Source organism: Branchiostoma floridae, chromosome 6 (genome assembly GCF_000003815.2).
Source record: "Branchiostoma floridae strain S238N-H82 chromosome 6, Bfl_VNyyK, whole genome shotgun sequence".
Lineage (NCBI taxonomy): Eukaryota > Metazoa > Chordata > Leptocardii > Amphioxiformes > Branchiostomatidae > Branchiostoma > Branchiostoma floridae.
In genome coordinates this window covers 26,158,915-26,172,877 of record NC_049984.1, presented here as the reverse complement: position 1 = coordinate 26,172,877, position 13,963 = coordinate 26,158,915, and the positions used below count along the sequence as shown (strand labels likewise).

The 13,963-nt window shown below is 43.9% G+C and overlaps 1 long non-coding RNA gene across 1 annotated transcript; it reads right to left on the bottom strand.

Moving 5' to 3' along the window:
- Nucleotides 1-1,380: 1,380 nt before the first annotated feature.
- LOC118418678 lies at nt 1,381-6,690 on the bottom strand. Its single transcript, XR_004831504.1, has 2 exons — nt 5,623-6,690; nt 1,381-4,948 (listed from the first exon to the last, which is right to left on the bottom strand). It is a non-coding gene; the product is annotated as an uncharacterized LOC118418678 (long non-coding RNA).
- Nucleotides 6,691-13,963: the final 7,273 nt, after the last annotated feature.

Genomic DNA, 13,963 nt, shown 5'->3' with positions numbered 1-13,963 from the left:
ATTGAATTTTAATAATCATGAAATAGGTGGAAATGTTTTTAAAATATCTCTGTTGCAACATACGCAAGGAATATCAAAGGATTTTTTCTGTGTCTTTTCTTGATTTACTCTACGTTGTTCAAATCGGACTTAACAACTAATAAAAGGATTTTTCTTTGCAGCTTTCGGGAAAAAGAGAGTAAAGCTTCTTTGTCTCCAATCACAACTTCAATCCCGCTCCACACGCCCTTCCTCTACACCATGTCATCTGACGAATCGGATGCTGTCAGTGAAAACAAGCCTGCCACGCCTACAATACAGCCGTCGCAGGAGGACATATCAGATGGAAAGAATTCAGACATTCTAGCAAACAGAGAATACGTAAACATTTGTATTGAATCCGCCGAAGGAAGGTTACAAACTGAGTTATTCGAGAGAATTACCATTGTTGCAGAGGAACACAGTGCAGTCATGCCCCATGAAGGCAAACCCGCATCTTACCAGTACTTTGGGCCGATAATACACCAAAAAGCACATTTTTATTAACATTGTTGAAAGATATATATTGTATGGTATGGTATGCATATGTACATGAACATATGCCAATTCTTGCTACATTGTGTATATATGTTGTGAAACCTTTAACTTAGAAAGCCTCCTGGGAATAATTCCAGGAAGACATGGCGTACCTCGCCTATCTGGAGGGCAAATTTGATGGTCCGGACGGAGCAGAGGCTCCACGATGAATACGTCAGGCATATGAATGAGATGCGGTAGATTAGTTCTTTCAAAGCTTGCATACATTGTGACATCTATATGTACCGCTTCATTTTTTATGTATAGAACATTTTGCAACAGTGATTGTTTTGTTTACAATACCCCTAAAGTGTAAATTGTCTTTTCTTTTCAGAAAAAGGCATCTATATCTTCGTCAAACTTGGGTTGAGGGTCCCTTGTTGTCCTAACCCACGCTGAAATCAACGAGGTGTTCTGCGATATTCGTTGGGCGGACCATACAGAATTGGACTGTTTTGTAGCATGTATTTGTCACACGGCGACGATGGGCATGTTTCTGGATCTGATAAAATACCTGTCAGCATCAACGACTTGGTCAAACAACAACTACCCGTCCCTGAGTGGCAAGCCCAAATAATTGTGCAGTCATATCAGGGTCGGAGAAAATAAACGGTTCCTGGAGTTACTTCAGTACCCCTGAACCGTGCATAGTGGCATACCCAGATGAGGCTGATTTCATCATCGGGTACTCCACCATTCCAAGTTTCGCATCTTTCCGCTGTCCTGAAGGCGGGTCCACATATCTTACTCAACTGGCTTTGGCAATTGAATATCTGGGGGACAGGCACGATCTGGTTAGTATCCTTGTCAAAGTAAACGAGGATGTTGAGTAAATTCTCATTCCAAGTTTAGGCAACTATACAAGCTAAGTCATTCGTTTGTCATCACATTGAAAAGGAAGCTATATTTCCATTTTCCTACTATAATAAACAATGCCACATACGGTGTCAGATCTAGAAACATGTCCATAATGCACATGTGTGGCGTATACAATATGTACAAATAAACAATAGTGATCTGTACAGTTCTTAGCTGAACGCAATCTACAGGGGTTCTACAGGGGAGAAATCCCGTATGAAACATACACGGAAGACGACACGTTTGGTAGCCTCATCTGCTCACTCTTTAATGCATTTAATGTAGACTATTAGCTTTAGCTCGAGAAGACGTTTTGCTACACAGGGGTTGAAATTAAGACTGTATCCCCTGTAAGTGATCATGGAACGCTTAGACACGTGTTCAAAGCTTACGTCGGCGACGTTGCCTTTCCTTGAGCAAGACGACCGCTACTTTAGCGAGTATGACGTCAGCGTCAATGTGGTTTTGAAAGAAAACTGGACTACCGGAATTCTGACGTGCAGGATCTAGTTGAGAACATGTTACATGGGTTTGAGGACACTGCCTTCACCTATAGAAAGAACGTGTCCAAGTCTATGGAGCACTCGATAGAGAAGACACAACAAATGTATCCGACTTAATCGCCATCTCCTGGCACGAAACCCTGCCATTGCAGCGCTACTTGTGCATGACTCTCGAGGACAAATCATCAAACCCAACATGTCTTTAAACACTCAAGTGAGTCAAAATATCAGAGTCAATCCTGCAGAAACAGAAAAGAAAACATCACTTTCAGTTCCCTCCACTTCATCATCAGGCCATGACAGACACTGGACAGACACCTGCTCAGATTCTGATCATGATGAGGAGGTCGTAGTTGTACCTGAAATTGAACCTCACAAGCTGCACCCTGAACTGGCTAAGTTAGAGCCACAAACCTGCCGAAGGTACAAATGTAAGCTGACATATGAACAGCTTTCTAAGGCACTTTAAGTGTTTGTATCTGAATACAAATGCAAATCTATTTTCAGATGAATGCCACCCGCGTCAGATACATTCATTAACTTCATGGTCATGTGGTCTAGAGGGAGTGAACCTTTTCTAGAACACCTAAAGGAGCAATGCATTGGTTTCTGTCTTGTCCACCGTGAGTTAGCCGATGCTGGGAAACCTGATTTCCCCTTCGAAAACTGGAAGTGCAAAGGAAAGAACCAACAAAAAAACCTACAAGAAAAAAATGGCAGGCAAATTCCTAGAGGCCAGCTTGATGCGTTTGCAGATCACTATCGGGAAATTATGAACTTCCTTACTGAAAATTCCTAAAAGTGGGCATGTAAGTCAAATGTACAGCTTGGGCAACATATATAGAAATATCTTGCAAATTGATGCTGCCAAACTTTGGTTCAACTGGAACCAGTACCGAAAGCTTCGCAGGTTTGTTCTTAATACTGATCAATTTCTTCCCTGACTCTTTTTCCATCTTCTACCCTTACACATGCAATGTCATTATCTTTACCAAATGGTATTTCTCAAAGACTTCTGAAGGATCATGGAGTATCAGTGGAGTCGGAGAGGGTATCCAGAGAGGTAGCATGGTGCCTAAGTAACATCACCATTTGTGCAGAGAGCCAGCACCAGGACGAGGCTTGGCGTGGCAGAAGACGCCGGAGCCGTTCTCGCAGTAGCCATTGTGGGCGTGGTCGCGGTTGGCGTGGGCGTGGTGGCCGCCGAAGTACCTTATATGATCGCGGTCGGCCGGTTGGACGAGGCCGAGGTTGTGGTGACCGCCGCGACTGGGCCCAAGCAGACCGACGCCCTGTGCTCAGGGGCACCGGCAATGGGAGGGGCCGTGGAATGGTCCTGAAGTGGACCTTTTATCTCTAATTCTTTAGTCCTGGTTCAAATTCGTAGGTGACGTTTGTCACGGAGTAAGCAACACGAAGTACTGAAATATGTATAACTAGGATATGTATATGTATACCTTTGCATTATCTATATCTTTATATTGCTATCTATAACCCTTTTTTAGCATTTTCATGAGAACAGCAAGTATCTCACTTTCCCATGAAAAGATGCCAGGCAAACATTTTCCCTGTTATAAATGTAGGCTCATAAAAGTGTTGACAGAGCATGTCACCATAATCAGTTAGAAATTGAATGATTGTGGAAGAGCATTGAGAAAATAAAAAGTTGAGATTCAGACAAAATGTGTAGATCTGAGCCTTGTACTTGACAAGAAATACTCTAGGAAAGAGTGGATAACAAACACCAGAACGAATGGAAGTAGTCGTGAAGCATGCCACCAGTGTAGCAGCCTTTGAGTTTGAACCCACCGGCACTACTGTACCCAGGGGTAGGGGTAGTTAACCGAGAAGGTTGTAAGTCAAGGAAACATGTTATGAAGGTTACGGAACCTGTCGCATGTTATTTGGAGGCTGCAGAGGTAGGAATTCTATATGACACCTCGGACCAAATTTGAGTGGAGACGGACACCAAAGTATGGGGAGCTACCCGAGCCAAAGCCGCGGAGGCAGTAGCTCTACTGAATACCAAATCATCACCTCTGAACCTATCAGGAACGACCTAAATACGGATACAAAAAGACGCCCTGAAAAGAACATTGCAGCGGCCGCTAAGAACCAGGTAGCGGGTACCGGTAGAGGAAACCTGTGACATAAGGAGGATGGTTGACGAACACGGTGCCGCAATAAGCCAGCTGCACGCGATGCGCAACAAAGCCCTCCAGAATGAATTTCAGAAAACTGAGGTTGAACAGCCTGACCCACCCTTTGTGCGAGCTCTTGAACAGAGAAGATACAGAAAAGCTGCACTGAAACTTCAGAAAAACTTCACTCCTGCTGCCACAATCTTCGTATTACCTACGAGTGGGGACACTGGACCACGTCGTGCTCTGGTACCCACCTAGGAGGGGTGAACGTTTCGACTATCGCAAAAAAACAGAAAAACCAATTCCAACAACCGACCTTATCGTTACCTCACATGCCAATGTTCCATTACTCATTCTAAAATGTCACATCAAACCAAAATATGTTGAGGACATTTGAGGGAACCTTCGTCTTGTGCCTTTCTTTACGTCAGCTGCTGACAACTGATTGAAGGGGTTTACTTCCCAAAAAATTACAACTTGAACATCCAACACACCCATCTAACTAAGCTGAACCAGCCCCCACTGAGCCAGAGGCACAGTCCCCGAAGTCTGGGTTTCCAAGAGGCTGGACAGCTGTAACAATGGACCTGACTAATAGTAACAAACCCTGAGTAAGCTGGATGTTCTGCCACAATAACTGAACATAAATTTTATCAGTGTTGTGTCACGATTTGATCTGCCACCAATGGTAACCTTTGATTGAAGTTAAATATTGTTTTGGGAACCTCCTTTTATGATCAGATGTTGCAAGCTGTGCTGACTTCCTTTCAGAAAGAGATTGGCCTTGTCGACCAGAGCATGACACTTCTCTATCGGAGGTGTCCTTCTGTTGATATGGTCTGCACCGGTATATTGCGTTGATAGATGGTTGCCTCATCTCAGGAGCTTCTGTACAGGATATAAAAGATAAGGAACCAAGATTAGTTCTGTAACAATTTTTCTTTTGCCAGTTGACGCGATAGATATGTCTTCAAGTTTCTGGCAAAAGCTGGTATTCTATAGTCAACAGAGAAGTGGAGACAGTAGATACATATGGTCGATAAACACTTAAAAAACAAACATGTCTTCATGGTTTGGAAACACATTAAGACAATGGAAAAACACAAAAAAGATGTGTGATATGTTCAACGAGGTTTGAGAATATTGCAATGTAGACCGATCCGGACCGGCAACACGTAAACAAGATAATCCATCACAGATGTCAGCCGCGGTCGGCCTCACACTTTCAATTCTTGAGTTACTTTGTCAGGAATTGCGGACGAAAAACATTTGTCATACCAATATCGTCGACATAGTACATGACCATGGCTAACATAAAAAACCTGTAAGTTCGGGACAAAACCTGAGGGTATGGATAAACTGGCGTGTTGGTTGCTACTGGCTAGACACATTCCAAACGCTGCCTTACACAACATAGGATAATGGATACTGAAGAATCAATTGATGTTCCTAACCAAAACAGACATTCGAGCAACCACAATCTTTAGAAATATTCATCCTACATAATAGCAAAAATAAGAGGACAATTTGCAAGGGAAAATAACCTCTTCTGTAGAACATACCTCTCGCCACCGCCCTTCTTCTCCAACTGAAGCTGCGTGACTGTGCGACGGGAAATACTGTTACATATCCATCCGCCGTCAAACTGTACCCAGGTGTATACCAGCAAATAAATTACCGTGAACAGGTAATTTATTCTAAATCATTGGGCAAATATTATACTAAAGCAGGAAATAATGCCAGCAATCTAAAATCGGGCTCTTATTCGAAGGATGCTCCCTTCTTGTTATGAACTATTTTCTGGCGGCACTTGTGTACATCTTGTCGGAGGAGGGTATTCGGTGTCTGGAGGTTGAGAGGCTCACGTAGGGTTTGTCAAACCGGAGTGGTTTGTGATGATGCAGAAAAAGCAAACTGGTTTTGTTTCGTGAGTTTCAGAGTTGCCTCATACAGCGTGTTACAATATGTGTGATCACTTTCAACTATGACTTTTCATAAGGGAAATGGAATCATGTCAACGTTATTTAGTCTAATCTAATGACCTCTTATTATATAAGAACTCTTCTAGGAATACAAACCAGTTCGTACAGCGTACTGCTCAAACAGACACTTCACTAAACCACATTAAATATTAACCTTCTTTGTGAAATATTAGTACAAGGTGTAAAATTTGTAGGTAAAGAAATAGTATTCTTTGCGCAAACTTTGCAATGATGCCACCTGGTTTTTCCGTGCAAACGTTCTTACTCCAAATGTGTGGAAAAAATGATTTTTCAAAACCAGTCATTCTCCACGTAATTTTGTTTCATCCAAATATACTATCCAACATCAATGGTATTTATGCAGTAGATTGTCCGATCAGCTTAAACCACAGAACTGTACTCAACTTGACAACAAGCTGGAAAAAAAATATCTAACAAATTTTAACATTACTACACCAACATCTGAAAAAAATTCACATGCCGGTAAGTTCAGACTTTGCCATAACTCTATGAAGGAAAATGAATATGCACTACTGAGGTATGATGACAATAATTACAACAAGAATAATGGCATGCTGAATCACAACCCAGCCAACTACAGAGCACAGTGCTTGGATGGTGCTAGAAATATGCCGGAGTCGAGAATGGTTGCGCATCCAATTTCCATAGGGTTGCGCGAACTGGAGAGAGCGACAGGGACAGGCAATGGAAACAGGAATACCGCTGATCTTAAGCCACTGACGAAGACCAAGATAAAGACCATGTGTGAAACCCACGCTGGGTGGAAAACCACACCTGCCTTGGGGACTTCTTGGATCTCCATATAGCCCCTGTTAGACTGCCTGGAGGTCTTCCCTTCAGAAGCAGGTTGGGATGACAAAGTAAACTGGCATTGCTTTTTCTTGTACCTGTTCTGATTATGTATATTGCAACAGAAACATACTCAATTTACATGATGTGATGCAGCAGACGAGCAGTTTAGGGGACACACTGTACGTCGAATCCTTCAATAACTCCTGTGGATAAAATGAACTTTTTCAGAGACCTCAACTATGGCCTCCGCATGGGGTTGGCTGTGCTGGATTGGGTGTCTTTTTCTGCTGAATAGGCTAAACCATTGAGAAGATGGTTATGAGCCGAGAAGAGGTCGATGCAGTTCGTAGAGGAAGCCGAAAAAGCCTTGGTGGCGAAAAGAAGTCACGGGGACACCTTCCACCGGCCAACGAAAGAAGTTGCTCGGGAGCCACAACCGCCTGGCGCTTCAACAACTCCGACAGAAGCAGCCGTCCAACAGCAGCTTCAGGACACGCATGGGGAAAGTGTACTGCGACCTGCCAGACACCCTGGCCAAGAGGATTAGCATATTGCATAACGATGCTAATTTTTACCTTCCCAGCGTTCTGAAGGACCATCTGTACACCTTCCGTGCGGCCCTCTCTGCAGAGGCAGGCTACACAGATAAAGCGAACCTCGCCACAGTGGAGCCTTCAAAAGCGCCGCAGGACAATGGCCTTCTGTCTAGGTGGAAGGTTGGCCGTGCAGCATGATGGGGATTTACGGTGTAAGTGTTGTATTATGTATGCTTGAAATAGCGACTACATGTACGCAATGTGCTGTGATTACTTGTATACGTTATCTTAAAGGAAGGCACATGCACACAGTAACAAACAACTCAAATTATATTTTCCCCACAGACAGTGAATACTTCGAAGAGAAAGGGCTTTGACATAGAAGTGCGCTATGACCAGTTGCCCTGCAAGGTGTGGGCAGCACATGGGAGGAGGGGCGCATCCTCAAGCAGCCCAGGACAGCTGGGAAGCGACACGAGATGAAACCTCAAAAACTACGCTTCATGAACAAGCGCAAAGACGAAGAAAGGCTAGACCTACTCCAGAACGATATTTCATTACACATGCTAAAACCGGCCTACGAAACATCCTTGTTGTCCCCAATGTCACCTTTACTTAAGTCACCAAGGATGACCAGCAGTACAAGCCTGTAAAGTAAACATTGCTAGAAGACGAGTGACGAAGTGTCACCCATCACGTACCAACATCAGTTCTGTTGTTCGCCGATGACATCATTACCACTGAGGCCTTGCACCTCGCATCCAACGACGTTCTGTACCTTCACCCAGAACCTACGTCTGATCTGTTTGACTTTCCCTACATCCCATTCCATGACATCCCTTTCGACATCGACCCCAGCAACGAAGATGTCATTTATATCCCGGCCGAATATGACCCCCCTGATCCTGAAATGAATGCTGATCCTCTCAACATGAACGCTGATCCTCAACATGAACGCTGATCATGACTATAACGATGTCCAACATTACTGTATGAACTCGCTCTCCAGGCCAAGCTGGACCACTAGGTGGACAGCCTGGATTGACTCCGGTGCAACAGCCGAGACAGATCAATAGACAGACATCTCCAAGGAATGCATCGCAGCATACTATTTAATGGACAGAAAGGCACTTTTCAACTTACATTCTCATAGACAGCAGGCAAAAGTATTAAATCTAATGTCATAATTTGCCAAATACATGTATCACAACTTGCTAGAAGACACTAGTTATTTTGTTACTCCCTATAAACAGGGTAGACCAAATAGGAACTCGACAGGCAACAGTTGTGAGCAAATACAGCATAATTTACCATCTCCTATACACCAGCTCCAAGAGACAGCATATGCTGGATGGTCGGAGGAGCAGTAGTGAGTCCGAGATGACAGCCGCCGACGTGATGGGCATCACCAATAGTCACAGGATGGTCTCCGCGTCTCCCAGCGTCACAAAGAGGGTCGCCAAGAAGCAGCAGTTAAGGGGCGTGCGAATGAAGAGATGCATGTGAAAATGAACCGATCCATGGAGGAGTTGGCCAAAAAAAGACACCGACCGTCCACCCAGCCCTCCACTTGCGGAACGCGATGCGGGACTTTGCTGCCGGTCCAACAGGTGACGTCCAAGACCAAGGGTGCGGGGAGGAAGTACACATACACCTCGGCAGAGATGTACAAGGGATATCCTGCCCTCCGGGTAGACGACAGCGTGGGTCCCAGCAGTAGTTCACTGGTATGGCTTAGAAACCAGCTCTCAGAGTAAATACAGTATTCTCCGATCACAAAGCGCTTCTGGAAGTTAGGATGGCACTTGTTTTGTGGTAGGTTTCTACGACTCATGAGTGAAAGCAGTAGAAGTATAGGACAGGTGTTGTCAGGAGAGGGCAGTATTGGACTCAAATCATCATCAATCAACTTCTCTGTTTCAAGTCCAGATTGAAGCGCAACCACTAATGACTTTCTCAAAAAGAAATCTTATCAGACACCAGCAGAAATCACATAACTGATCACTCAGGTTGAATCTCAGACTGATACTTGAAATTGCTCATATGCCTTTCCACCGAAAGTTTCTGTGGCAAGCCCACAAACTTACACTATTGATTCGAGACTCGGTTGAGGGAAGGTTGGTGGACTCAGATGTAGATAGCCTCTTTCACTCCCCATGAACTTAACAGAGGTTTTGTCCTACTCCCGTACGTACAAGACCTCTCAGAGGCCCTCAGGAGAATTTTCGACACGCACGGAGTCAAAACCTGCTTTCAACAAGACCCTGAGACAGTATCTAGTTGCATCTAAGGACAAAACTCCTAAGGCTGAAAAGTGTGGTCTCATGTATCACATTCCTTGCCAAGGCCAAAATATTCGTGGCCCTTGTCAGGAATCTTACGTAGGTGAAACTAGCCGCGCTCTCAGAACCAGGTTTCTAGAACATAGACGGCCCAGCTCGGTTAAAACATCGGAGTTGTCGCAACACATCCATGGGACACTCTGTGAATTTCGACAAGGTGAAGATAATTGATTCCCAACAGGATTACTTTCTCAGGTGAGTGAAAGAGGCTATCTACATCAGAGCCAACCAACCTTCCCTCAACCGAGACGGGGGCCGATACCGGCTACCAATCACCTTTGACCCTTTACTGACGTCACACTTCCGGAAATGACTTAGGTTTTGGGTCATTACAACTTGAGAAGGATCAGAGGACTGATCGAAAGCTTGTTGGTAAGCGCTTTATTTTGTGTACGGATATAAAGTCTTAAAATTGCAACATAAAAGCTAGTTTCATTCATTGCTTTATTTCACACAGTATAGCTGATTTATTTTTTTGCTTTATTTGATCCAGACCCTGACTATCGCGAACCGCCCCTCTACACACGAAAGCAAACGCTAACTTTTTTTTTTCTTTTTCCAAGGTTACATGGTCTTGAAAGTCGAACAAGGGTACTGCCCATCCAGAGAGAAAGCAACATGCCTAACAGTAACACCACCATTGACCAAGCTTAAGCCGTAACAGTACCTTATTACAACTATTCACCATTTTTCCTTAACAATAGGTGGCTATGCTGTCCAGGAACGTACCGAGAGAGGTTTGAAATTCCAGGTAAGTCTGACCATAAGATGCGGCAATCAATCGGAATTGCGGACGACATACAGGCGTACGGAAAGACAGATGACGCTTTCGACTTCCATCTGCACGAAGCAATAGAGAAGACCAGACAAGCTGGCATCAAACTGAATGCAGCAAAATGTATAATCAAGGAAAGTTTATGCAAATTGGAATGGTCTACTCAGCCGAGGGAGTCAAGCCAGACCCCGAGAAGGTGAAGGCCATAAACGACATCAAAGAACCTCGGGATGAATTGAAATTGAAATGGGACGGAACATACCCTAAACACGGCCATAACGGCCACATTCAAACAGTCATATATCGAACTAAATATAATCTCATAAAAGTTCATAACATAACGTTCTCCTGCTTATTTCCCAGTGAAAAAAGCGCCAAAGTGACGACAAGAAATAGAAAGGCTGGAAACAAGACATATATAAGGTACGAAATAAAATGACCCGCCCCTACTTCTGACACAAATCAACAAAAATACATAACAGTAACCTTGTGTACTGAGACCCCGGCAATTAATGATCGTTCCATAACCCCACTAAAGACGAAGGAGCAACGAGACGTAACAAAACATGAATTTAGAGACAACTTACTTTAAAAAGCAATTGGTCTATGTGCAAGTCTGCTACGGGAGATAACAAACCCAGCATACAATGTTAAGCGTACCTGAGGTGTCATTTGCCGGGAGCGCATAAGAGCATGTTTATTAGCCGAGAGATATTCCATATGAAGGATGATCTGATTATTCGGGGACTGACTTGGACCAAAGACGAAGATTCAGTGCAATTTTTTAGAGACTTCATTTGCGGTCAGCTAAACCTACACGATGCGGTCCCGCTTGTAGTCGTGCATCGGTTTTCTAAACTAACACAGGCTCGACCCAATCCTCCCATGTTGGCGAGATTGGTAAACTTTCAACAGCAGGACTCTATCCTGCGTGCTGGGAGGAAACTACGAGGGGAGAAGATAGGCAGCTCCGTCGTCGTGCACGAGCATCTCCCGAGGCCACTTCAGGAGGCCCGTTGAAAACTCGTTCCTGACCGTGACGCAGAGGTATCCAAGGCCAAGGACCGGAGGATCTCTATTTGGATTCCACCTATGGACACATGTGCTTTTCTTCTTGAAAACGGCAAGACTGTGAAGAAAGTGGACGCTTTGGACATTGTACTTGAAACCTCCAAGGACTCCATGGAAGTTAAACAGGTTTGTTATACCTGTGTGTTGTGAATGCTAAGAATTCTCTGAACTTTTTTCTGGGACTATGATCTGTCAAGTTGTATGAACTCATGAACCAAGAACTCGTTGACTAATTTATTGTTGCTCATGATTTATGTACCTATTCGAACATCTCTTGTGAAACTCAAAATGCAAGTGTCTTTTTGAATAACATTGTGGCTCAGGAATCCTAACTATTTTGAATGGTTATTGTAATTCAGAAGTGTGAGTGTATTATTGTAATTGTACATCACTATGTAGTATCTAAGTAACCATCAGTGCTGAGGAAGACAGATGTTGATGGCCTGCTTACCGTCGGTTGGGACACCATCATCAACGAATGAGCTGCAGGTGAGATAAACAAAAGGCTTCAGACGGAAGAATCAAACAAGAGCTTTCAGTCAGCACAAACAGTCCACAAAACCAACCAGATTGTAAGACAGGTCATCACAGACCTACAGCAGAAATGTAACAGTCATGTGAAGTCCAGAGAACGAACTGTGGCCAGGAAGGAGAAGGACATACAGACAATGCTGGATGAAATCTTGGACTCAAATAAACTAGACTGCACTATAGTTTACAGACTTTCCCCCCTTTTTAAACAGGTTTTAGCGCATTGAACAAGCTTATGTCGTTCCGATACAATGCAGAAGAACGAAAGGAGCTTTGACCACTCCTCGAAAACTGTGAAACTTTCAGTGGCCGAAAACATTGCGGAATCCTCTCCAAGAAATGTATTCTCTATTCTTCCAATTGACATTATCATTCCGGTAACGATTTGAAAAGTCCTTCTTCTGGTCGGACTCGCACTTACGTAATCAATTTTGGCCCAGGAAAGTTCTTCCCATGGTCAAAATTCAAAGGGACTCCCGTTGTTCCTTCTATGAATGTGCTAAAAAGACATAGTGACGACTTCAGGTAAGCCCCCCGTTCTGCCCAGATCCTCAAGTCAGACGAGTCGTATCCTGCATCGAGCATAGATTAGAAGGAGACTCCCAAATGCTTCTGAAAGGGTCGACACAGCAAAATGTTGGGAAGTATGTCCGTCAGGTATCTGATGTGCACATCAAACATGGGAGAGTATCGGGATAAGAGGACATAGTGATTTCATCCGATATTGAACTGTGTTGTGTAAAACTTGACCTGATTAGATAGATCATGATAGATGTGAAAACTACCGGGTGGGTACAAATTATTCTGAAACCAAGGATGTACTTCTCTTTTTAATGACGCCGTGTGGTTTGCTGTGAACATGTGATACATACGTCAAATACACATGGATATCAATTACATGCTAAAAACTGGGACTACAATAAAATAGGGAAGCCACGGTGAGTGAGGATCATAGTTCAGCGAATGAAGAATGACTTCTTCATGAGGATGGACGACCAGCACTGGAACGCCTGCCGGAGCACGTCAGACCACGTGTGCCGGTAACGGAGGAGGTCTACCGGACATTTGTGATTAACAGTGTCCGGTGCCGCCTTCGTAAGCTGGTCTACGTCTAAGAAGCAGCGGAGGCATGGGGAGCTGAGTTCCGGGAGAGCATTGAAAAGCCCAAGGCAAACAGAGGCTCGGGTGCGTGATTCCCGGTACCGTGTATCTGGAGGTGAACCGCCGAGAGAAGGCGAATATCATCACCCAGCTGCGAGGAGCAGTTGAGCTTCACATGAGCTCCGTGAAGCACGTCATCAACATCCATTGAACAGGAAAGGTTTTTTTTTTAAATGATGTTACGTTCTGAGAAATCAGTTGTCCGATGTGTTTACATTAATATGTATAACATAAATAGGACTAAATGAAATATCAAGAATTCTATTCAAATGTAAACGATGCAAAATCAAGTAAAACTGCTGGATCTTTCTTCACTCCGTTGTGTCGTACATCTCGTCATAAGAACACATCTATTCCATACTTCCCTGACTCCCTCTCTCAAGGCAAAGGAAAGAAAAAGAAGCAAGTGGTGCAGTGAAAGCACAAAACAGGCTGGGAAAGTTTGCTGGCTTTAATAAGGAATCTATATATATATAGATGATCAGTTAAACGTATTTAGCTTAGCCTGACCGACGTCGCACCCGCCTGCTAATAATTATATAATAAGGCTTACCTTGTCATGCAATTCTTCGTTAAACTTTCACGGCAAATATTTACCTGTTACAACGAGGCGCGGTAGAGAAATCTTTATATGGCGAAGAAAAAAACTTACGGACAGCTACACTTATCTTGGTATACCGGTAACGTCTTCG